Consider the following 24544-nt stretch of genomic DNA (forward strand, 5'->3'; position numbering starts at 1 on the left):
TTATGGTAGGGAGAGGAGGGTTAGAATATTGACTGACAAGTGTCTGTATTCTAACCCTGTCAGGATGCTGGCATCGGGATTCTGACTGCCAGGATTCCAAGTGCCGGCATCCCATACCCATCCAAATACTCCTTCGTGGTGAAGTGCTTGCACACATGGTGGATTACAGAAAGGGATGGGTAGAAGCACAGATGGGGCAGACATGGTAAAAAATATAGAAAAAAACTGTACAGAAGTGCACAGTGCTAGGCGCTTATGTTATCCAACTGCCTGTAATAAAGAACCTCACAGCAGCTATCTCTTAAGAGAGATGTAGGCTCTCAATATATATGTATATATGTAAATGGGAATAGAGGTTAAAGGAAGCGCTCAAGGTTCTGTACTAGTGTGCTGAGACAATAGTCTAAGGAATTTCTTAACAATTTTTTTGCACAATAGTTAATAATTACACTCTAAAAATAAAATAAATATAAAATATAGGCGTGAAAGTAGTACATTTTTCACAGGGTCGAGACTATCCTCACAAAAATCATAATAAAGTGCAAACAGTAACAGTGCAGGTTGCAATATAAAAGCTTTCCCTATTGATAAACAAGACACATTTGTTTCAAATATCATCCTTTTTGTTATATTGTACCCTAGTCGCAAAGTAGAAAAATCTTTTTCTCAAGGCAGTGGTTCGCAAACTTTTAAGAATCACGGCGCCCTAGAGTATCAGCATTTTTTCCACGGCACCCCTGGGGCAAGAGTTTCTTATTGAAAAATTCAGCAAAACGTAAATGAAGTAAATTGTGCTTAGAAGTCGCCCTTAGGTTCAGTCACGTGGTAGTTGACAGGGCTGCACTTTTTTTTGTCCACATATTTTTTGATTGGCAGCAGCCAGCACTGGTTTTTCCTATCACACTGACTAAAAATAATTTTGTTTGTACTGGACCTCCAACCAAAGGCACCCCTGCAGGTGCCCTGATGCACCCAGTTTGTGAACCACTGTCTCAAGGTAAAAAATAGGTAACATTTCTGTAACCTCACAAGTGCCGGCATGTTGGAGCATCTGGCTTGGACCTGTAGCGTGCTTGTAAAGAACAATATAAATTTAATTTTTTACACCATTAATGCAATGCTTCCAGGGGTGCGTGGAATAGCCCCATAATTTTATTTTTGGGGTCACGACTTTCTGATGATTTCCAGCCCTTGGAATGACCAGTTTTGGGCTGGTTTTACATTATGGCAGGAATACCCCAGACTGTGTGTCTCCCTGCTATAGCTTAAGCCTTCACCATCTGGTGGTTCAGCTTTCAGCCCGGTGCTGTTTATTGGAAAAAATGGGGTGGAAAATGGGGATTTTCCCCCAGATTTTTCAGTACCAGACTAGGCTGAGAGCCTTGGGATTGGTTATGGATTTAGGGGGGATCCCACATAGTTTTTATTTTAATACTTGTATTGCTTTTACCCTAAGAAGCCTGTAAAGATCATAGTGATTTTGTGCAGTGCTTCTCCTAAACTCGCCTGATTCAGGCAGGTCTATTATTTGGGCGTCTTAGCCGTCGTTTTTTCAGTTGATTTTTGGTCAGTTTTAAAACCGACCTTTAGTAAATCTCCAGTTTGTATAGTCATCTATATAAAAGTTAAAGTATTGATTGTTGGTCCAATGTTCTAAGTGTCCTAAAGTCAGGTTTTTGGTAGTTCTGCCGTCTGTTTTTACTTAGTAAATCTCCAAATTACAAAACCGCTAAGAGTTTGCCCAAAAACACAAAATCATCCAAACTGACTTTTAGTACATTTACCCCCAAACGGCTATAGCTGGAAGTAAATTGGGCTTTCCTTCATCTGTCAGACCATTGAAAGTAACTAGTTGTTTTTTTCTCCTTAAATTAATGGCATTACAGATAAAGTAAGAATAAAAAAAGATTGTGTTCTCTGAATGACCTGTGATAGTTCCAGAATGAAGAGAGAAGACATTTTTATATTTAGTGATGATTTTGGTGGAGGTTTTCTCGCCTAAAGCTGGCAGTGAGGGGTTATATTAATATGCACATAGATGGCTAATTTCTTCAAATGTGTGTCAGGATTTTTTCCAGAGTGGATCTAGCAAAGTCTCTCCGGCTTTGCTGGTCCTCCATTTCCACATAAGGCTAATACCATCCTGAGATGCTGTTAGCTTGTGATATAAATGTCAACTTTAATTGCTTGATAAATTGACAAAGGTCTATATAAGGATGGTGGTAAGGGGTGCAAAAAAAGTGCCATCAGAAAATTCTGTTTTCTTCCAGGTTAACCTCTCTTACTATGAGAGAAACTGAGATTTTGCTTATCTAAGCTTCATAGATTCCTAAGTGAGTGAAAAGAGGATCTATAAGCTTTCGCTGGTTTATAATACTATAAAAACTTATAAAGGTCATGATGATGGTAAAGTGACAGGCAATCTCTGTAGAAGGGCCTATAAGCAACCAACACAATGTGCCTGCATGTAATGCTACATCTAATTTTTCTGTTGGTCAAAAGAATGCCACATTTAATAAGAGAAGCAATATTATGTTCTATGATTACTATATATTATATTGGCAAATGTCTTCTAGAGGATGAACATTTATTGGATTCTGAACCCATATGAAAATCTCTGCATTATTTTATTTTTTACTTCTAAGGCTTTTCACACATTTTTTTCTTTGAGCTTGACATTTGCAAACTGCCTCGTGTGTGAATCAGATATTGTACATTTGTAGAAACGTGAAATTTGATGAGATACTACAGTAATTTCTATTAAAAAGCCAAATAAATCCAAATACAACAGGAAAATAATCTTTAACCTATGAATTATGTGTAAGGCATGCAAATAGCCAGATAATATGTGTTTATTCTCTCTGAATGTGCATATGCATTGACATTAAAATAGTGTGGTATATTTTGTCGACATTCATCATGCTTACAGTCATAATGTCATGATGAGAATGTTGACATGGTCATAATGTTGACATGCTTGATACTGTACCTTTGAAATGTCCACATGATTAGAATGTTGACATAACATTCCTGGTGGTCTAGTGGTTATTCAGTTGGACCTGAGGCTCCAGCGGTGTCTTCTAGGTCAGGCAGTGCCATCTTGATGACTTCCAGCCTTCCAGCTCATCATGTGGTACTTATGGTGGTGAGTAATCCCTATCCATAGTGCCTAAACCTAACCTCCCCTTCTGCAGCCTAACTTTAACAATCCCCTAGTGTCTAACCCTCCATTCCTATAGCCAAACCCTAACCCCCCATCCCACAGCCTAACCATACCCCTCCAGTCACTGCAGAATGATGACATTTTACATGTCAGTAGTGTGAACATGTCAACATTCTGTAGATGCTGACATGTTTAATATCAACATTTCAACAATGGCATAATAACTGTCAACATGGTGCTTTTGACCAGAGCCGGCTCTAGGCATAGGAATTATAAGCAAATGCCTAGGGCAACTGAAATGACTAGGGGGCATTCCAGGGCTCTGCCGCTGCCCCCCCTTGCCTGCCGCTGCCCACCTATCACTTGTTGCAGCCCCTCCCCAACCACTGCCACATCGGAGCTCAGCTCTGATTGGGAAGCACAGCGGTCAGGTGACTGACCATGAGCCAGGTCAGAATAAGCTGTGCATGCCCAGCCGTGGCCACTCCTCCCATGGGCCTTTGCAGAGCAGAGCTGTGAGAGACAACTCATGGCTCTGCCTCCATAATCATAGCCGCCCAGCATTGGAGACCACACCAGGTGGTATTTTCAGCAGCAGCATTAGCTGCATCAAGGAAGAAGGTGGCAAGCAGGGTGAGGGAGTCCACTCTATGTATTAGGTACTACTGTAGCTTGGAGAGGGGCGGGCATAGATAGATATATGTATATATATATATGTGTATATACAGTATGTATATATACATACATATGTATTTGTACATAAATATGTATTTGTATATATATATATATATATATTTATCTATATATTATAATTTTTTTATTATCCTTGTATACTGATGGTATACTTCCATATTCTGGATTGTTTATATAATGATGTGTAGTTACTATGTGATTGTTCACCTTTTATTGTTATTATGTTTAATGTATTCACCTAGGTGCTTCCTGGCTGTTTTGGCGGTGGAAAGGTGATTGGATGGGTGGGCTTGGGCATTCCATTTGTAGGAAGTGGTGGAGGCTGTAGTACATGCTGAGCTGCTGTGTTGGTTATGGAACGCATGGTGCTGCTGATTGGCTGTGCAGACCTGTGTGCTCCATACAGAGGAAGTAGGATTATAGAGTAGTTCCAATTTGGGTCATGTGTGCACTCCAAATGGAGGAGGTACCCTGACCTGCTGTTGAATGCACAACACTGATCGGCATGTGTGAGTGGCCATGTTAGTTATATATATATATATATATATATATAATATATATATACACACACACAACAAATGTTTTGGCACGCCCTATAAAATTATTACTTAGCTGGTTGCCTGCACACGATTAATCATATGTCTCCCCCAAAGCGCGGCACTCCATGCTGACAAAGAAATTCACACTGCAACTAGGCTTGATGGTATACCATCAGGCCTAGTTGCAGTGTGAATTTCTGTATCAGCATGGAGTGCCGCGCTTTAGGGGAGATATATATATATATATATTTTTTTTGTTAAGGCACACACAATAATAGATATTTTATATGTATTTTATGGCCATATGTCGTCAGTGACACCCTCCTTCAGCCCTGTATGCAGGCCCGATGGTGGATATTGTTATCGAGGGCCATGCTGCCGAATGCAGCATGGCTGTTGCTCTATCGCTGCCGGCGTCTGCAAGTGTGTATTGCACTTGCCGATGCCGGCTCCCCTGCTGGGTCCTGTCGCTAACAAGGTTGGGGACACAATACATAGCCTGTATCCGGTTTAAGATTGTTGGTGGGATTATCTGCTAGGGGGCACCAGTCAAAATTTTGCCTAGGGCACCAAATTGGCTATGGCTGGCTCTGGTGTTGACACTGTAAATGTCAACATTAAGACCTCTTCCCTAACTGTCAGCAGGGGCATAAATTCATACCAGGAGCCTGGAGGTGGGATAGTTGTTGGTGCGTCCCTCCACTCGCATTCACTACCAACACCAGCCAGTCCCAGCAGCACTTACATGCATTCCCCCAAACTTACATTTACTACCAACACCCGGGCAGTTCCCAGTCACACACTCTCCTTGCACTGCATTCACTTCCAAAACCATGCAGTCATAGTAGCACTCACACACTCCCCCAAACCCACATTTACTACTAACAAACCAGCAGCGCCCAGTCACACACTCTCCTCCTCATGCATACACTTCCAACACCCAATCAGCACCCAGACCCTCACTCTCCTCCCCCTTCATGAACTGCTAATAACCCAGCAGCATCTAGACACTTAGGGCCTGATTCAGAGCCGCTCGTAAGCGGACGCTCGTTCGCTCCGAGCGATGTTCGCACAACTGCGCATGCATATGGGTTGTAATACGCATGCGCGAACCAGTCATTGCGGTTGGAAATTGTGTGCTCGCAAAATAGCGAATGCCTGCTAATTTGAGTGACAGAATGAGGCGTTTGTGGGTGGTAACAGGGGAAGGTGCTTGAAAACGGGGAGTGGAGATCCGAGTGCAGGCGTGCCAAAAGGTCAAAACGGGCGTTTTAAGGGTGTGCATAATTAACAAAGCAGCGTCATCGACCACGTCACTTGGTTGTTTCTTAGCATGAACTGGTCGCATGATTGCGGTAGGAAAATCCAACCACATGCACTGCGAGCAGTTCAGATGCCTTTCGATGTACTCGATTAATCAAATAAATAGCGTAGATGACGTAGGACGCGAGCGGCCAGGGGGCATCTTTACAAAATAGCGAGCACATATTTTGTTCGCTTGCTCAGACATAGAGGCGTCAACAGACTGCAAAGAGCGAGCGCTCAATTTAAATAGCCGGCCCCTTTTTCTAAACGAGTGAGCGCAAATAGCGTCCAGCTCTGAATCAGGCCCTTATTCTCCTCCCCGTGCTTTCACTAACAGCACCCCAGCAGAACCCAGACACACTCCACCCCAAATTAACTACCAACACCCCAGCACACAAATACTACCTCTTGTTGATCAGGGCTTTCCCTTCTTGCTATTTGCTGCTCCCACAGCAACAGCAGAGGGAGCAAGTCCTGCATGTGTGAGGGGGAGGAACCAACAAAGGAGGGAGGGGCCATGCACTCTAGCCTCTGCCATGCCTCTTTTATGTACATTGGTGTGCTTCCTTGCTGAAGATCCATCCTTAGAGACCCGACTCCAGGGTGGGGACCCTGGGAGAGGGAGGACAGCGACACATGCCCCCTGGGCTCCCTACTTAATCCTCAGCATAAAGCAGAACCTGAAAGGCAGGGGGCTGGCGAGGCATTTTCTTGGCAGGACATGAGATTACATTTTCGGTCTTTGCTGATGGTCTTTTATTGTATTTTGCTAACCCCAGGGAGGCTATACCTCTCCTTCTGCAGATCCTGCAAGTATTTGAGGAGATAGCTGGTTTTAAAATTAATTATGCTAAAACTGAGGCCTTGGCCTTTTTGGGGGAGGCTAGGGCAGGATGGGGAGATTCCTTTCCCTTTAAATGGGCAGATAAATACATCACTTATTTAGGTGTCAATGTTCCTTCACATCCTTCTCAATTGTATGCTGTTAACTACACCCCACTGTTGTTTAAAACATACACAGATTTTAACAAATGGGCCCATCTTCCATTGTCCTATATAGGTAGGTGCCATCTTTATAAAATGATCAGTTTCCCTAAATTTCTTTACATTCTCCAAATGCTACCACTTATTCCAGATAAGAGAGACCTTAGACTTTTTAATCAGGCTTTACAAAAATTCATATGGGCTGGGAAATGTCCCAGGATTTCACTGTTTAAGTTGCAACAACAAACACATATGGGAGGGCTAAATCTACCATGTCTCAGACAATATGCCCTGGCCGCTAATTATTGAATAGCAATAGACTGGATTGGAGGTCATAACACTTATACCACATACTCTATGGAGCAGGCATTTACGCCACACCATAATTTGGTGTCTCTTTTACATACCCATCCTCTTAGTTTAACTCCCGCAGCTAAAGAAAACATTTTAATAAATACGACATGCATAGCATGGCGAGTTATTAGAACACAATTTCACTTATCCAAACAGTCCTCACTATTTTTACCATTATGGGGCAACCCATCTTTTCCACCTGGCAATTCAACCCAATTTCAACGCTGGCATACTAGTGGCATTAGATGTATTTATCAATTTTTACACGACCAAACTCTCCAACCTCTCACTCGCTCCCAAATGCAGGAGAAATTCCCCTCCATTATTTTTCCTTTATTTCCTTATTTGCAGGCAATGAGTTATATCCAGGCCATGTTACGTGGATTTTTGGCAGCTGATTTAAACTGGCATCTAGATGATGCGTTACGTTGCAAACCACAGAGACCTTTTTCTACTTCCTTTATATATTCCTGTGCCCGACCTCTTATTAATTTAGAGACAAGTACTACAGGACTTGCAAAATGGAAGGAGGTCTTCCCGCAAATCCCCATAGAGACTATTGCTCTTTCATGTCTTAAAATGAATAAACGATTGGGATCAGTCTCTTATAATGAAATGCGTCTCAAAATTTTACACAGAGCATATTACACCCCCAAATTGAAATATATTATTGGAGATGCACCTAATGCCAATTGTTATAAATGTTCAGCACCTGATGCCGATATAGTACACTGCCTGTGGGATTGTCCATGTGTACAAATATTCTGGGATGAACTTAATAGCTATATAAAAGAGATTCTAAAAATTGCTTTTGTGATCTCTAGAATGGGCTTTCTGGAATATAACCACAAATACACATTCACAGGGTTTGACAAAAGGAAATAAGTTACTTCTGACCAAATTGACTGCAGATGCCAAGAAGACCATTCTCTCACAATGGATTGAACCTAACCCACCTACCCTTACGTTATTACATCCTAGAATAATATTTCTGTTTACAATGGATTGGACAGAGACGTCCACCAATAAAGAAAACCTTACTGAAAAGTTTTTTGGTACATGGTTACCTTATATTCATACATTATCCCCATCACTTAAGGATTCTTTACGGAGATGTTTCCAACTAACATCATGGTTTAATTTGGAAGTACTTGATAATGGTCCTCCCTTTTGATTTTAATTTTGATCCTGATTATGACTTTGACTCATACTACAACTATGAGACGGCCCGTTAATGTTAATGTTAAAGTTAATGGTGGTAATAATAATGGTAATTATGACTGTAACTAAATATGTAACAGTGTTTGTAGCTACTTCTTGTGTGCGCAACTGCAATTTATATTTATATGTGGATTTATATACTGCAAATATTATAATTGTTTTGTTGGATGATTCTCGGCAATGTGTTTATCATGCTGAGGATTATTTAAGATGTAAGTGTATTGCAATGTACCACTTTCCTAATAATAAAATGGTTTTAAAAAAAAAAGCAGAACCTGAAGCAATGGAGGAGGTCAGCATGCCCCGAAGGCAACTGCAATATATTTTGATAAATCTACTGAGATTTAGTAAATATAGTTGCTATGCCATATACATTTGTACTTTTGCCCTTTGATAATAAAAACGAATAGGGGAATATTTACTAAAGGTTGATTTTAATCCATTTTAGTCAATTAAACATTGATGTTGTATTTATGTGGCTTATTCGTACATTTACTAATACTTAAAAAACAAATCAAAATGTGTCTATTAGTAAATGTGTGATTTAGCCCCAGAAACACAACATCACTGTTGATCAATTTTCATCTATCAAAATATATTAAAATGAACCTTTAGTAAATATACCGTTTAGTAACTTTTTATGCTTTCTGGGCACATAAGTCCCTAATTTTCAATGGTCATCTTTAGGGTAACACTTGAAAACTGTACTATTTGTTTGTACTGTCTTTGTATTGTATACTCACAATTATGGTTTCTATTGTGAAAATGAGAATTGTTACCTAAAAAAGCACAAGGTTAATTAATCAACCGTAACATATGCATTTGCACAGTACATAACATTTTGTGCAAATCTGCATATTTGTATGCATAAAATATTTACCCACATTTCACATTTTGTAAAATGTATAAATATCTTATCACAAAAATGAGTATGGTGGAATGTATAAAATTAAGGGATATGCGCCAACCACCGTGTTTTGGTTTTGGATCTGTATCTCCTTTGTGTTTTGGATCTGAATGTGGTTTTGGCAAAACCACCCTTGTGTGTTTTGGTTTTGTTTTGGATCTGTATTTTTTTCTACAAAATCATAAAAACAGATTAAATCACATAATTTGGGCCTGTTTTTGTTCCTACAGTATTATTAACCTCAATAACATTAATTTCCACTTGTTTCCAGTCAATTTTGACCACCTCACATCTTACAATATTGTTTTCATCCAGTTTAGGCCCATCATTTGCACCAAGCTAGCTGGTTGACTATGCTAACTTGCAGTAGTGGGTCGGCACAAACACGTGGCAGCTCAACTTCAAATATGACACATAAGTAAACATATGTTTTCATTAATCAAGAGGCCTGAGTGAGATTGAGTATGTATGTAGTTGAAGGCAGGGAAAGGAAGGGTTGAATCACAGTAAAATTAATTTAAGTTTTGGATTCCATAGCAAATTTATGAGGGAGGGAAGTGGGGAGTCATTTTCAAAGAATATTTGACTCATTCACATTCAGTCCTTGCCCCTGTTGAACTTTTGTGGTGGTCCAGTATTTATTTTAAATGAAAGGGGCATGCAGAAGATGCTGTCTGTGGCAGCACACAAAATGGAAGCTCTGAACAGGAAGAGGGCAGAGGGATTTTCAAAGTCTGGTACTAATTATCTGTTATCATTGTGTTTCTGGGATTATGGATAGGAAGGCTGGGAGGGGAGGAGAGAGAATATCTCCAGATACCATCACAAAATAGCCTTTCTATTTGATGCTTGAGTTCCATCTAACCAAACATGGCTATTATGATCAAGGAAAACCAAGCCCACCAGGTTGGCATCTACAAATCAAGGTTGAAAAATGGCATAAGAATATTTTGCAAGTATACCTATTTGTGATTTTAGTTTAAATAAATACAGTATGAAGTGTCAGATCAGGGGCATAAAAGCACAGCAGTTTAAAAAAATATAGGACATCTATAAAACATTTGCAACACAGCAGTGGCAGACAGGATGGCAGTTTCATAAACTATAAAATTAAAATTGTCAGGTAGCAATGCCCCAAACAGCATATAATGCAAAGAAAAGAGGTTTAAGATGGAATTGTCCTTGGGCACTTCCACCCACCCTTATGTTGTATATAGGACATGAACAGTTTAACAACCAATCACTTCAGCAACAGGAACTGCCAATTGTGGCTGAAGCAGTTGTTTTGTTTGGGCCAACACAAAACAAGCTACCAATGGGCAGCTGACATTGCTGACAATGGCCCTCATTCAGAGCCGTACGCTCTGAGCAGAGCGCACGCTCTGAATGAGGGCAGCCCTCCTTAAAAATGGAGCGTCCTCCTGGACGCTCATATAGCTGTGGGTCACCACCCACAGCCTATACGAGCGTGCAGTTTGATGGCCGCGATGGTCATGACCATCGCGACCATCGAAACTGCGAGCCGGAGCCTGCGGACAGCCGCTCGCGAGTGGGTCTGAATCAGGGCCCATGATCTCTCCATCCACAAACTGGCTTTACAGAGGCAAGATGTTGTTGCCATCATCATCCAATAACTCACCCTCATCAGTGTGTACATCATCTTCACACAATATTAATTCCTCCCCGCTGGAATCCACCATTACAGCCGCAGGTGCCTCTGTAATTTTTAGATGTAATTGGTGGAAAAAGTCTTCCTTGTGAAATTTGTAGTTCATTACGATGAACATCATCTTTTCCACATTCTGAGGAAGTAACTTCCTATGCCGTTCACTGGCAAGGTTCCCGACTGTGCTAAAAACTCTTTCTTAGTACACACTGGAGGGTGGGCAGCTCAAGTTAAGCAAAGCCAGTTTGTGCAAGGGCCTCCAAATTGCCTATTTTCCTGCCAGTATTGAAATGGTCTGTCTGACATGCCTATTTGAATACTATCATTAAAATAGTCCTCAACCATTCTTTGAATGGTGACCGTATCAGATGGAGTCATGGTAGAGGTCTCATTAATTGTAGGCAATTATTTTAGACCCAATCATTTGTCAAAACTTGGTTGTGTTGACTAATCTGCATCACCAGTGGATCTTTTTTTGGGAAAGTTTAGTTTTTCCCTGGCAGCCGCACGTGCTGGAGAAACTGAAGGAGGAGCCATTGCTGCATCACATGCCGCTTGTGCTGACAATTTGCTTACCAACAGCTCTTTGCATCTCTTCAGATCTGTGTCTATTGGGAAGAAATACACAACATATGACTTAAACCTAGGATCGAGCACGGTTGCCAAAATGTATTGCTCTGATTGGAAGATCCTGACAACCCTTGCAGCCTGGCAAAGCGAATAAAGGACTTGATCTACAAGTCCAACATGCTTAGCGGAATCCCTTTTTTCTTTCAGCTCCTCCTTCAGTTTCTTGAGCTGCTTTTCCAACAGTCTAATGAGGGGAATTACCAGACTCAAGCTGGCAGTGTCTGAACTCACTTCACAGGTGACTACTTTGAAAGGTTTCAGCACTCTGCACAACACAGAAAGTATTTTCCACTGAGCTTGAGTAAGGTACAGTCCACCTCCTCTTCCTACTGTATGTCATACTTTGTTATGTAGCTTTGGGTGGCTTTTTGCTATTCCTCCATCCGCTCTAGCATATAAAGGGTGGAGTTCCACCTCGTAACTACCTCTTGCTTCAGCTGGTGACAGGGCAAACTAAACATTTCTTGCAGGTGCTGCAATCTTCTACAAGCACCTGCTGAATGGCGAAAATGCCCAGAAATTTTGCGGGCCCTGGAGAACATATCCTGCATGACCCTGTCATTTTAAAAAAAAAATTGCACCACCAAAGTAATAGTTTGAGCAAAACATGGGACATGTTGGAATTCCCCCAGATGTAATGCTCTCACAATATTAGTGGCATTGTCAGAAATCACAAATCCTGAGAAGAGTTCAAGCTAGGTAAGCCATTTTGCAATGACTCCCCTGAGTTTTTGTATGAAGATGTCTGCAGTATGCCTCCTAGTGAAACTGGTGATACACAGTGTAGCCTGCCTCTGAATAAGTTGCTTTTTCTTAGATGCTGCTGCTGTTGGTGCCGCTGAAGGAAATACACCCGCCCAGTGGACTGTTACAGTGATGTGATCTTGTGTTTGCCCTGTTCCACTTGTCCACATATCTGTAGTTAAGTGGACAGTGGATACAACTGCATTTTGGAATACACTGATTAAGTTTTTTTTTATGTCCCTGTACAGGCTGGGAATTGCTTTTCTAGTGAAATAGAACCTAGATGGGATTTGGTAACGGGGACAGAGGACTTCAATTAACTGTCTAACCTGCTGCACTAATGGTGGTTATTGGATGCACTTCTAATACCAGCATAGATGTTATGGCATCAGTGATCAACTGGTGCAGATGGCTGGACAATTGTTGTCTGGATTTGGGTAGAACTGATTCCACACAGAAGTCAATTTTTTTGTTTTATGCTCAGGCATGGGCTTTTCCTTATCATGAGCAACAACTGTTTCCAATGGGGCCTGGTTTACACATACAACATCCTCATCAACAACATCCTCATTATCAGCATCCTCATCATCAATATCCTCCTCATCATGGTGCACTTCCACAGAAGCATCCTCAATTTCTGTGTCAGCATGTTGACTTGTGCAGCACATCCCCACATTTGCAGAGGATGCACAAGTTGTGGGAGGAGGCTCCTCTTCCAGTACAGTTTTGGAAGGTCAGGCTCACACATGGCACCCGCCAACACACTTACACTCCCCTCAGGGATTTTTAACATTTCTGAGTGCAGTTTGTTCCTGTGCCTTAACGATTTAAAAAATTTTTAAACTTCTATAGGGAGGAGGGCTTACATCACCATAAGAGGCAGAACCACCAGTCATAAATAAAGGCCAAGGTCTTAACCTTTCCTTGCCACTTCATGTGGTGAAAGGCATATTGCCAATTTTATGTCTTTCTGCAGCTAACTTTCCCTTTGATGTTTTTGTCTTTACCAATGTAAATGATTGGTTCTTTGATTTTAGATGCTCTGACTTAAGCGCTGTTTGCCCTTGGGCATCGGCTTTAGTAGCTGATGTAGACGGACTAGCATCATCATGACATGTGGCACTGGCAGGAGCGCCAGCACTTTTATGTGGTTCTTGCTCTCCTCTCAACTGATTGTTCTCCAAATCAACAAACACGAATGAAGTGGGGTACAGCACACACATCAATTTTACCAATTTTAAATATTTCACTGCGGTATCAATGACATACAGGGTCACAATATTTGTTCTGAATAAGAAAAGACAGTGTCACAAGATTTTTTATGAGTAAAACACTGCGCTACTACTTAGTGTCACAAGATTTTTTATGAGTAAAACACTGCACTACCACTTACAGTGTCACAAGATTTTCTATGAATTAGAAAAGAATAACACACTGTGCTACCTCTTACAGTGTCACAAGATTTCTATGAGTAAAACACTGCGCTACCACTTACAGTGTCACAATATTTTTTATGAATGAGATAAGAATAACACACTGTGCCACCACTTACAGTGTCACAATATTTTTTATGAATGAGATAAGAATAATACACTGTGCCACCACTTACTGTGTCACAAGATTTTTATGAATAAGCAAAGAATAACACACTGCGCTACCACTTACAGTGTCAGAAGATTTTTGTATGAGTAAAACACTGCGCTACCACTTACAGTGTCACAAAAATTTTTATGAATTAGAAAAGAATAACACACTGCACTTCCACTTGCAGTGTCACAATACATGGATGATAAACTGCAGTCTGGCCGGCAGTGTCACTGAACAATAATAGCATAGCTAGCACACACAAAAAAAAGTGAAATTTTTTTTTAGTTTTATTTTTTGTGGAATTATAATTATTAATTTTAACTACTTTTTCTTTACACTGGGGAAGAGCACACCTGTATGATACAGTAACCCTTTATGAACTGCAGACCTATGCCCTTGATTGACAGGACAACAGTGACACAGCAGCAACCCCCACTTTATGTGTAGCAGCCCCAGCCCGACAACACTGCACCCTTAATCAACTACAACACTGCACCCGTGAACATCAGAGAAGAACAGAGCCCCTTGATTGACAGGACAATAGTGACACAGCAGCACCCCCCACTTTATGTACTGCAACCCCAGCCTGAGAACACTTCACCCTTGAACAACAGAGAATAACAGAGCATGTCTGTTCTGTACATTCACCACAGCTGACGTTTTGCCTCATTTTGGATTCCGAGTTAGGTGGGAAAACCTGAGCTGTACTCGGATCCTACTTGGATCCTCTATGTTCGGGTATGTTCGGGTGGGTCCTGTTCTCGGAGAGCCGGACCCCCTCATCTCCAATAAAAATATAAATTCAATTAACTTTTTTAGGAGCACAAATCAAATTGCCCACATGAAGACAAGGACAAGATGATCATAGCAAAAAGCATTCCAATCATATAAAGTAATCACATATGTATACCACAATAGAACATAGAAAAGTTATGTTTACACAATCTTAATATATTACAAAACATATAATAAACAGATCACAAAAAGAGTACAAATACTAGGCTGTTACCAATAGCAACACAAATGGAATACTTGAATCAATCAAAAATTACATATAGACTATCATTAACATAAATCAAAATGAGCATATGTAACCCCCCTTCAGTGTGCCGGGTGGTACATAGGTGCATTTGGAGTGATACACCTCCTATTGCCTCAGGCTAGCTCTCCAGGGTGTGGGCAATACCTGAGAAGGGGTCCCTGACCATGCAGGCTTTATAACAGTCACACATATAGATTAGGGATACAGGTATAGATAGACACATGCAGCAACAGTTCTTTTGAATAACTTGGGCACCAGACCTTCTCTTATAAAAATAAACCAATTTATTTCTCTCCTCCTGCACATGACTTTACAGGACAAGAATATGGTTACAGCAGCTTCTCCTCTCCCTCCAGCTCATATACTTGGCATGTCAGATGGTATATGACAATCTTATGGATATGGTTACATTACATCACACTCTTCTTCACCAGCATAGTCTTTAAGCACAGTCACAATGAATGCTTTGCATTTTACCCACACAGGTCCACCTGGCCCTTTGCTGGCTGGTGCCTGTAGTTCTCCACTTCATACGTGCAGGTCCACCTAGCCCTTTGCTGGCTGGTGCCTGTAGTTCTCCACTTCATACATGCAGGTCCACCTGGCCCTATGCTGGCTGGTGCCTGTAGTTCTCCACTTCAGACATGCAGGTCCACCTGGCCCTATGCTGGCTGGTGCCTGTAGTTTTCCACTTCATAGATGCAGATCCACCTGGCCCTATGCTGGTTGGTGCCTGTAGTTCCACAGCTTCACACACATCTCACATAACTTCTTTTGCACTCTGCCTCTCCTTTGTCTCTACTAAGACAATATACAGAGTGTCTCATACACAGTCTGCCTCTCTCTGCTCCCCTTCTCTTTCACATGGGACAGCAATATACAGACTTTTCTATTGCAGCTATCAGACTCTCAGCTGCCGCCCATCCCTATCCTACAGGAATGGCTCCTATAGCCACACTGCTACCACAGTGACCCCCCCCTTTAGTGGCTGCTGGGGGCTTTTATGCATAAGGGACTCCTCTGGTACCTTAACAGTAAAAGCTCCTGGGAAATTCCTCTTCCCCATCTCTTCAACACATATACTTGCGTCTCTTACCCCTCTCATGGGTGCTGAACACTTCACTGAGCGGCTCACACTGCAACATTCCAGCTCTTTCTCTGTGGTCTCTCACAGACTTTATCTCAGTGGTCTCACTCCAGACCTATTTCTCCTTTGGTGTTAGATGGGCATCGTGGCAGTCACCACGGCCCCGCCAATCTCCCCCTGCCAGGGGAGCAGGAGGGCTACATTTCTGCTTCCAGCTCTGAAGCTTCCCAAAGATGTCTGCTCTCTCCCAAATTCTTCTTCTCAGCTCCCTTTGTTCTCTCCCCCTCCTCTCTCTGCTCTGCCAGCTACACACCCAGTCTTCCCACCCCTGCGTGTCTATCTCTCCAGCCCCTCCTTTACCTGAAAACTGATCCGGGTCTCAGGCATGTAATATCTACAACAGGAAGCAAGCTCTAACACTGAGAGGGGTGTATTTACAAATACCATCCCTTAGAGGGTGTTACACATATATACATATAGGGAGTAGCTGTGATTGAATCGTAATAAATGAAGGATCATTCCATAGATACACAGTCAAAACAAAAAACATAAATGCCAAGGTTATTGCAAAAAACAAAATAATCCCAAATTCTCATTGAGGCTCTTGGGTGCTAACGTCTCAAGTCTAAAGATCCAATGGGACTCACAGCTTAAGTGATCTATCACCTCCCCTTGCCAATTTGGGTATATGATCTATAATAATGTAGTGCAAGGTAGATACATTACGTCCAGCACGTACGAAATGGTGCACCACTGTCAGTGACAGCTCAAATGGCCGACTGGTGTAGCGCCATAGGTTCACGGGTTGTTCTATTAGTCTTCCCAATATATACAAGACCACAAGGACAAGTAATCATATAAAGGATATATCTAGTAGTACAGGACACCCTATGCCTGATACTAAACCTCTTACCACTGTGCGGATGGCAAAACGTATTGCCGGCAGTCATGTATTGACAGGTAAAGCAATTCAGGCATTTAAAACATCCCAATTTAGGTAATAAAAATGATCTGTAGAGCTCTAACCCCAGTTTCTAAAGTCCGTCCTCACAACCCAGTCCACGATGTTGCAACCTCTCTTATATAAAGGGAAAAAGGTAGCATCCTGATGTTTCAAATCACAATCCGACTTGACGATGGGACAATTTTTTCTGGTAAATTCTCTAATGGTCTCACTTACCACATTAAATTGTTGAATGCAAGGAATCCTATCCCTATTCCTAACCTTTTGTACACCCTTGGACAATAACTCGCTTTGTGGTTTAGATAAAGCTTTCCTTTTGGCCACCTCTAAATGGACAAGATTGTAACCTCTCTCTCTGAACCTCATCATCATAATATCAATCTGCTCCTCAGCAGATCTATCATCACTGCAGATTCTAGGTGCACGGATAAACTGGGAATAAGGTAACCCTAATTTAAGTGAGTTAGGATGTAAACTGTCACAATGGAGGCTAGTGTTCCTATCTGTTAGTTTATGATATAGACAAGTTGTAACAACATCTCCATTCAATTGAACCCGCACGTCAAGAAAATTCACACTAACAGAAGTATTATATTTATTTATATGCCAGTCCAAGCCAGTTTTATTGATGCTTAAGATTCGATTCGGATTGGAAGCACTGACAGCAGCTGGGCCAGTTCCAGATTGACACTTTGTTCTAAGTTCACTGGTTCTACTATCTCCACAAATGCATTCTTTTTTGTGTCCGAACTGCTCAACTTAAGTAGATGCTTTAACCATGTAATCAGCATTATCCACCACTTCTAGATTGTTATTGATAACTGGTGCATCAGGGGCAGAATTAACAGCAGACTCATATGCCATACCTCCTTTCTGCTCTTCAGAAAACAGCCATGATATGATAGCTGTCTAACCAAGGGTGGTGCTGCAATTGTGGGATTAGCTTCAGTCACTCTGTAGCTGATGTTCCATCTAAACTAAATGATCTAAAAATTAATGAGTTAATCAGTCAATCTAATGATGAAACCATCTTGCTGGTTGCATTAGCATTCTCCTGATGGTTCCCAGCATGGTCTATTTTAACACAATAATAGCCAAAGCACTAATCTTAGGGGCAACAGTGTCTCGGAGTCAGGCAGTTATCTCCAGAACAAAATTGGAGATGTAATGTTAGTAGTCTTCGAGACCATTCACACCTCAATTTTGCACCAATCACATGTTAATGAAAACGTGAAAAGTGCATTAAAAACAAGTCAAATAAGACAGTGTAGATGTTGAGATCCTCCTTTTAAATATATTAAAATTATTAGACTACAGTATATAAAAATGCTAATATTTTAACACTAGGTTATATGCACAAGGATGATAAGGTAGCCCCTGGTTAGAAGGCTAATATTTTATCCCAAAATTTCCCCAAAACTGTAAACAACAATTTATTAGCAAATCATGTAAATGATAGCTATTTGAACCCAATTCAGTATAATTTTATTAAGAAATATGCAGATTTGTTAATAAAATCATACCGAAAAAAGGTTAAATCTTTTTTATTAACATAATTTAATCATTTGAAAAATCACAAATTTTGAGATATCTAAAAAAAAAAAAGTGTTAGTGTTTAAAAGTTGGCCCTTGAATAAGACTAAGGGCTCTATTTATTAACATTATTTTGACTAAAATAAAGTGAAAAAGGGTGTTTTCACACCCTTTTCACATTATTTTAGTATCACCTATAGTTATTACAGGGCAATTGGAGTACAATTTGTAAAATTCTACTCCAACCCCTAAGTATCACTTATTTTTAGTAATCAGATCGCATTTCCCATAATTGTAATGGGAAATGTGATCCGACCAAAGTTACTAAAAATAAATTGTAATAAAATATCGGGGAAAGCCCTGTGATAATAATGCCACCTGGAGGTGGCGTTATCCAGGGTCTCCCCGGGGTTACCGGCCTCCTACTCTGCTCTAACGGGGAGAGCAGAGCCGGGAGTCGGTCCCAGTAATCAGCTGTGTGGTCTAAACAGACCGCAAGCTGAGTACTGTAAAAAAAAGAAAAAAAAATTGTCCAAAAATATTTTTACTTACCTGACTCCAGGGACCAGTGATCGGGCCTCCGGTGATGACTCCCTTCCGGTCAGCTTGTCTCCCATAGTACACTGCGGCCCGGTCATCAGGTTATAGGGTCCCAGGGTAGTATGGGAGATCCCCTGATCGGAGGCATGGGGGGTCCGGGATCATGGGGGCGGGGCTTAGCGCCGGGGGGATAGCAGCGGCGGCTGGTCAGTGCATGCGCGGGCACGTTGTCACAGTATTTTTTGCGAAAATACCGTGACTATTGTGCGGATGGGATTCACAGGGACAGAGCTTTATCACAAGCTCTGTCCCTGCAAGGAATTTGAAGTAAATCCCTGTGATATTGCCTGAATTTGCAATGCGCATTCAGTCGATAATATCACACTACAATCTGCATTCAATATACGGATTGTAGTAAAGAGAGCCCTTAAACAGGCTTTGCAATTATGTATCTATAAAAATGATACTGAGCTTGAATAAAACACTTTTGTAGCCTAAAGCTGGGTACACACCTGACAGATATATCTGCAGATGATGATTGTTCATACACAGTGAATAACCATCAGCTTCCATCTGGCCGCGGGTCCTGCTGGCCGGGGGATGTATCACACCTTCTCCCCGCATCCTCTGCTGCAAGTGTACGGGACGATTGGCAGACCGCCCGTACACACAACACGATGGACAGGGGTTGGGTGTGAAATCCCAGCTGTCGGGATGCTGCTGGTAAGAATACCGACAGTGGCATCCCAACAACCAGAATCCCGATACCCATAAGAAGTCACGGTAAGTATTTTTCTAACCACTACCTTAACCCATACCCTAACCCTCCCTCCCCAGTGCCTAACCCTAACCTCCCCCTAGTGCCTAAACCTAACCTCCCCCTCCCCACATCCTAAACCTAACACTCTCTCCCCGATGCCTAAACCTAACCTCCCCCCTAGTTCCTAAACCTAACCTCCCCCTCCTGCACCCTAAGCCTAACACTCCCTACCCGGTGCCTAACCCTAACCCTCCCCCTAATGCCTATCCCTAACCCTGCTATGTAACCCTAATCTCCCCCTAACACCCCAATACTTACCTTCGGGATGCCGGCAGTCGGGATACTGGTGCAGGATCCCAACCTGTCGGGATTTAAGTGCCGGTATCCAGACCGTTGGCATCCCACATGCCAGGATGCCGACTACATCCTGATGGACAGATATATCTGCAGCTATATCTGCTATTGGCTGTGCAGCACAGCCGACCTGATATGTCTGTGAACGACGTTGGTCACAGACATATCGCTGGTACACACTGGCAGACGGGCACTCGATATATTGGTCAGTCAGTTGATCGGCCAATATGTCTGCCAGTATGTACACAGCGTTAGATTCTGTAGCTGTTGATCATGTGTTAAATCTGGATTGCAAACTCAGTTGGACCACTGCAGCCAAGACTATCCAATGTATTGTAAAATATGAAAACCTCTGAGACAGACTACTACTCTGCAAACAGTTTTGCTGTCTTTGAGTGTATGGCATTAGGTGGTACTAAAGAAATTTTTACATCATGAAAGGAAATGCTACAGTATAAGGTAGGATTTGATTTTAGTATTATTAGAATTAAATTAATGAATGAAGAAATACTACTTTGCCATATTTAGTTTATATGTAGATCCAGCAAGTTGTATTTCTATTAAGCTACAGTATTGTGAAGATAAATGTTTCTTTTCACATACCCAAAATATAAATTAGCAAACAAACTATTACTGACATAGAATATTGTGAGTTATGAAGCAAATCCTGTAAATGTCAGAAGAAATGCTGCCATAAAGGGAATTCAGCTCAAATATCATAACAATATATTATCCTGCAGATAACTAAGAACACAGAAACTAATAGCGAAACTGTAGTTGCAGTGGGATACAAACATTATGTCTGCGATCAAAATTGATATACAATGTATTGACTTCATTATGTGGACACGTATATAGTACGTCTACATGTTCACCATATCAACATGCACAATGTCGACATGTTCAAAATGTTGACATATAAAACTACCTCTAACTCCAACCCCTACGTTTAGTAGCAGAGTTTTCTGCAGGGTACAACACTGAGATCTACAACATATTAGCTGGAGGCTGCTGGACCGGTTATACAGTCCATAACCTCTTTGCGCAATGTGCTTGTGAAGTACAGTGGAAGTACTGATTGTACAGTATTTATCCAGCAGGAAGACAATACACTTGGCAAGAGTATGTAGAATGCTAAGTGTGTTTCGCAGTAGAATTGTGCTCGTGGCAGTTAGTCCACACATGGAACCGCTTAACCAGGTCTTAGGTTTATTAAGGTTTATTAAGGTATTACCAGGTAGAACAACAAGTAGCATAAAACACAGGGACCTATAGGTATACTCACTATATGATGAAGCCTGGAGCACAAGGGTTTTCCTGGGCATGGTAGTGCACCATGCAGTAAGATGACATACACTGGTGGTTAGTGGTGCTCTAACCCCTTATGTAAGCGGTGGTGGTACAGGATACCTGTGGTACCCATTGGGCTCTATATTGTTCTCTGTCTGCAGGAGTCTTAGAGAACACGTCCATATAGCAGGAAAGCTAAGGAAGAAAAACACGCCAATCAGGTGCACATATGTAGTAGCTTGTCAGAGTTCAGGCCTCCTGCTGAGCCGCATTGGGTCCTAGAGACCCCTGGCTCAAGTTGCTAGTGTGAATGGAGGCAGCGCTTACTGCTCTTCATCCAACAATGCTAACCCTTATGTTAACCCTAATGCTAACCCTGATGGTAATGTTGACATTTTCACTGTCAAAATGTCATTCAGTATGTTTACCTTTTATCCATGTTGACATTTTCCAGATATTGGTATGTCAGATGTTGACCTCGGTCAGTGGGTGACAGTAACCATGTTGACATTCATAGTGTTGTCACCACATTAAAACGTATACATGGTTAAACATGTCAACAGGCATCATTTTAACATCCTCAGAATGTCATCATGTTAATAATGCCGACATATGAAATGTCACCATGTGAAATGTTGACATTCTGAGGATGATGACAGTTAGGGTTAAGTGCTGCCGGGAGGGTTATAATGGCTGTTGGGGAAGGTTAGGGTTAGGCTGCGAGGAAGGGGGGTGTTAGGTTGTGGGGAAATGGAGTCTCACATGCTCACTGTACTGGAATCCTTGTCTGCAAGTGACTAAACAGACAACTATGTAGATAATACAATCTTGGGTCATGGTTTGTGGTAGACAGGGTGTTACTTTTAGATGTACTGAGTCAGGACTGGCAGCAGACAGACAGTAATGATTAAATAATGCTGGGTCAGTGTTGGTGGCAAAAAATGTATAATACCAGAACAGCCAATGTTAGAGACAGGAGCAGACAGAATCGGTATGTATTACCACCGGACCTAAGCCCGGCGGATGAAATACCGATGCCAGAAGGCCGGCAGATGAAGATCCTGACTGAGGTGAGTAATTACCCAAACCCTTCCCTCTCCCCCTCTAAACCTAACACTCCCTTAGGGGTTCCTAACCCTAACCTCCCCCCCTAGTGCCTAACCTTAACATCCCCCCAGGGGTGCCAAAACCTACCCCCCCCTTCCCGTACCCTAAACCTAACCCTCCCATGGGGGTTGCCTAACCCTAACCTTCCCCCGGTGGTGCCTAACCCAAACCCCCCCTTCCCCTAGCCTAACCCTAACTCTCCCGGGGGGGTGTCTTACCATAAGCCCCCCAGGAGTCCCTAAATCTAACCCTCCCCCACGCAGCTATGAGCTCCCAACACCCGGCTTACCTACGTTCGGTATGCCGGGCGTCTTGATTTCCGCTTGGTGCTAGTGATAGGCGTCAGTATTTAGACACCTATCATTAGTCCCATGCCAGGTTTTCACTGTCAGGAAGCCGGCGTTCGGCATTTCAACCGGTGGCTTTCTGACTACATCCCGAGCAGACAGCAGAATCCACAAGACAACCTGATTTAGCAATGAATAACAGGATACAAAAATGGAGGTCCAGATACTACCAAAGAATTAACTATCTTTGGCACAGGTGGAATGGAAGTTTGGTCATTTAAATTAAGACTGAAATATAGGGTGATGTCTGGAGGGTCAAACCCCTAGCCACAGCTGATATATATATATAAAAAAAAAATACATACCAGTTACAAAGCAACAAGCTGTTGCCAAGCAATGGTCACGACTGCTGGTGACTGTGCAGCCACCTCTAATATTATCGCCCTTGATGAGGTGTCAAAGTAAACCAATGGCAGACTTTTTTAAGGAAAATTCCTTTCTCAGCCTATTCATATGTATTTTTGTTGCTGCCATCCAAGACCTTTCTTCAGACCCATAACCTTCCAGTGTATAAGATTATTTACTTACCCTTTAGTTTATTTGGAGTCTAATATATTTTCCAACTCAAATTCTCAGGGACAATGTTAATTGTAACTGATAACATACAAGATCTAACTTACTAATAATCTTAAATAATTCAATATGCGTAGTAGTTGCTAACCAATTTCTGTCTCAAACTCTAAAATAAATAGACTATTATTCTGGTCAAAAAAATATTTTGGCTTGAAATACTGCTCAAGAGATACCTGACTAAACCTTCCTCCAAATATTCCTCAAGCTTAGAGAAGTTACCCTGATAACAGATTTCTGTTAATTTCATAATATTAAAGGGTCTGGGGGTGTTTACCATTGAGATGAGCAGTTCAGTTTTTGAGAAAACCAAACACACCCGAAATTTGGATTTCCGAGTGGAACCAAGTCTCAGTTCAGAATCTCAAACTTTGGGTTCCGAGTCGAACCAAATCCCAACTCGGGTCTACTCATACTTCGGAACTCGGATCTAAAAACTGGATCTCATGTGATTGAGGGCAAGTGTGGTTATTTAAACTAAGACTGACCAATGTACTGAGGTCTGGATGGCCAGCCTCATACTATCAACCAGTCACAGCTAAGTTGACATACAAGCAAAAACATCTAATTTACAGTACTGTACCTAGCAATCAGGAACTCTGGTCAGAAGAGAGGTGACACTGCTAGAGGACAGGAAGTCGGCAGCCATTGCCAAGCAAAGGCTGTAAGGATGATGGACTCGCTCTTATCTCTAATAGGGAAAAAGTAGCTGTTTTTTCGGGTCAATGCCTTTAAGAGAACATGCAGTATCTCAAAGTGGGTAGGAGGCCCACCAATGGTGCCACCAGAAATAGCACTGGTATTGACACCAAGTAGGTAACCTTTTAAGATTAGGCTTTACTTATAAAATGTCACCCATTTTTTAAATTTTGGGTAGAATTATTCTTAAATGTAAAACACTGTATTTCTTAACTGTCTTGTTTAAAGAGTGCTACTGTAGTTTCATATTTTGGGATACATTCGTTTATTCGACATTCAAAATGTCGACAAGCAGGTGATCAGCAGCAGTACCCTGGTGCCAGGATGCTGACACAGTTAAAATGCAGCTTAAAGCATTTTAACAATGTCTGCTGTATAACTTTATACATGCTGTTAAAGCTGCATTTTAACTGTGTCACGATACTGGTGCCAGTCTTCTGCATGTCCAAATAATAAAT

The sequence above is a fragment of the Taudactylus pleione genome, unplaced genomic scaffold (genome assembly GCF_031769625.1).
Source record: "Taudactylus pleione unplaced genomic scaffold, aTauple2 ptg000015l, whole genome shotgun sequence".
Taxonomy (NCBI): Eukaryota; Metazoa; Chordata; class Amphibia; order Anura; family Myobatrachidae; genus Taudactylus; species Taudactylus pleione.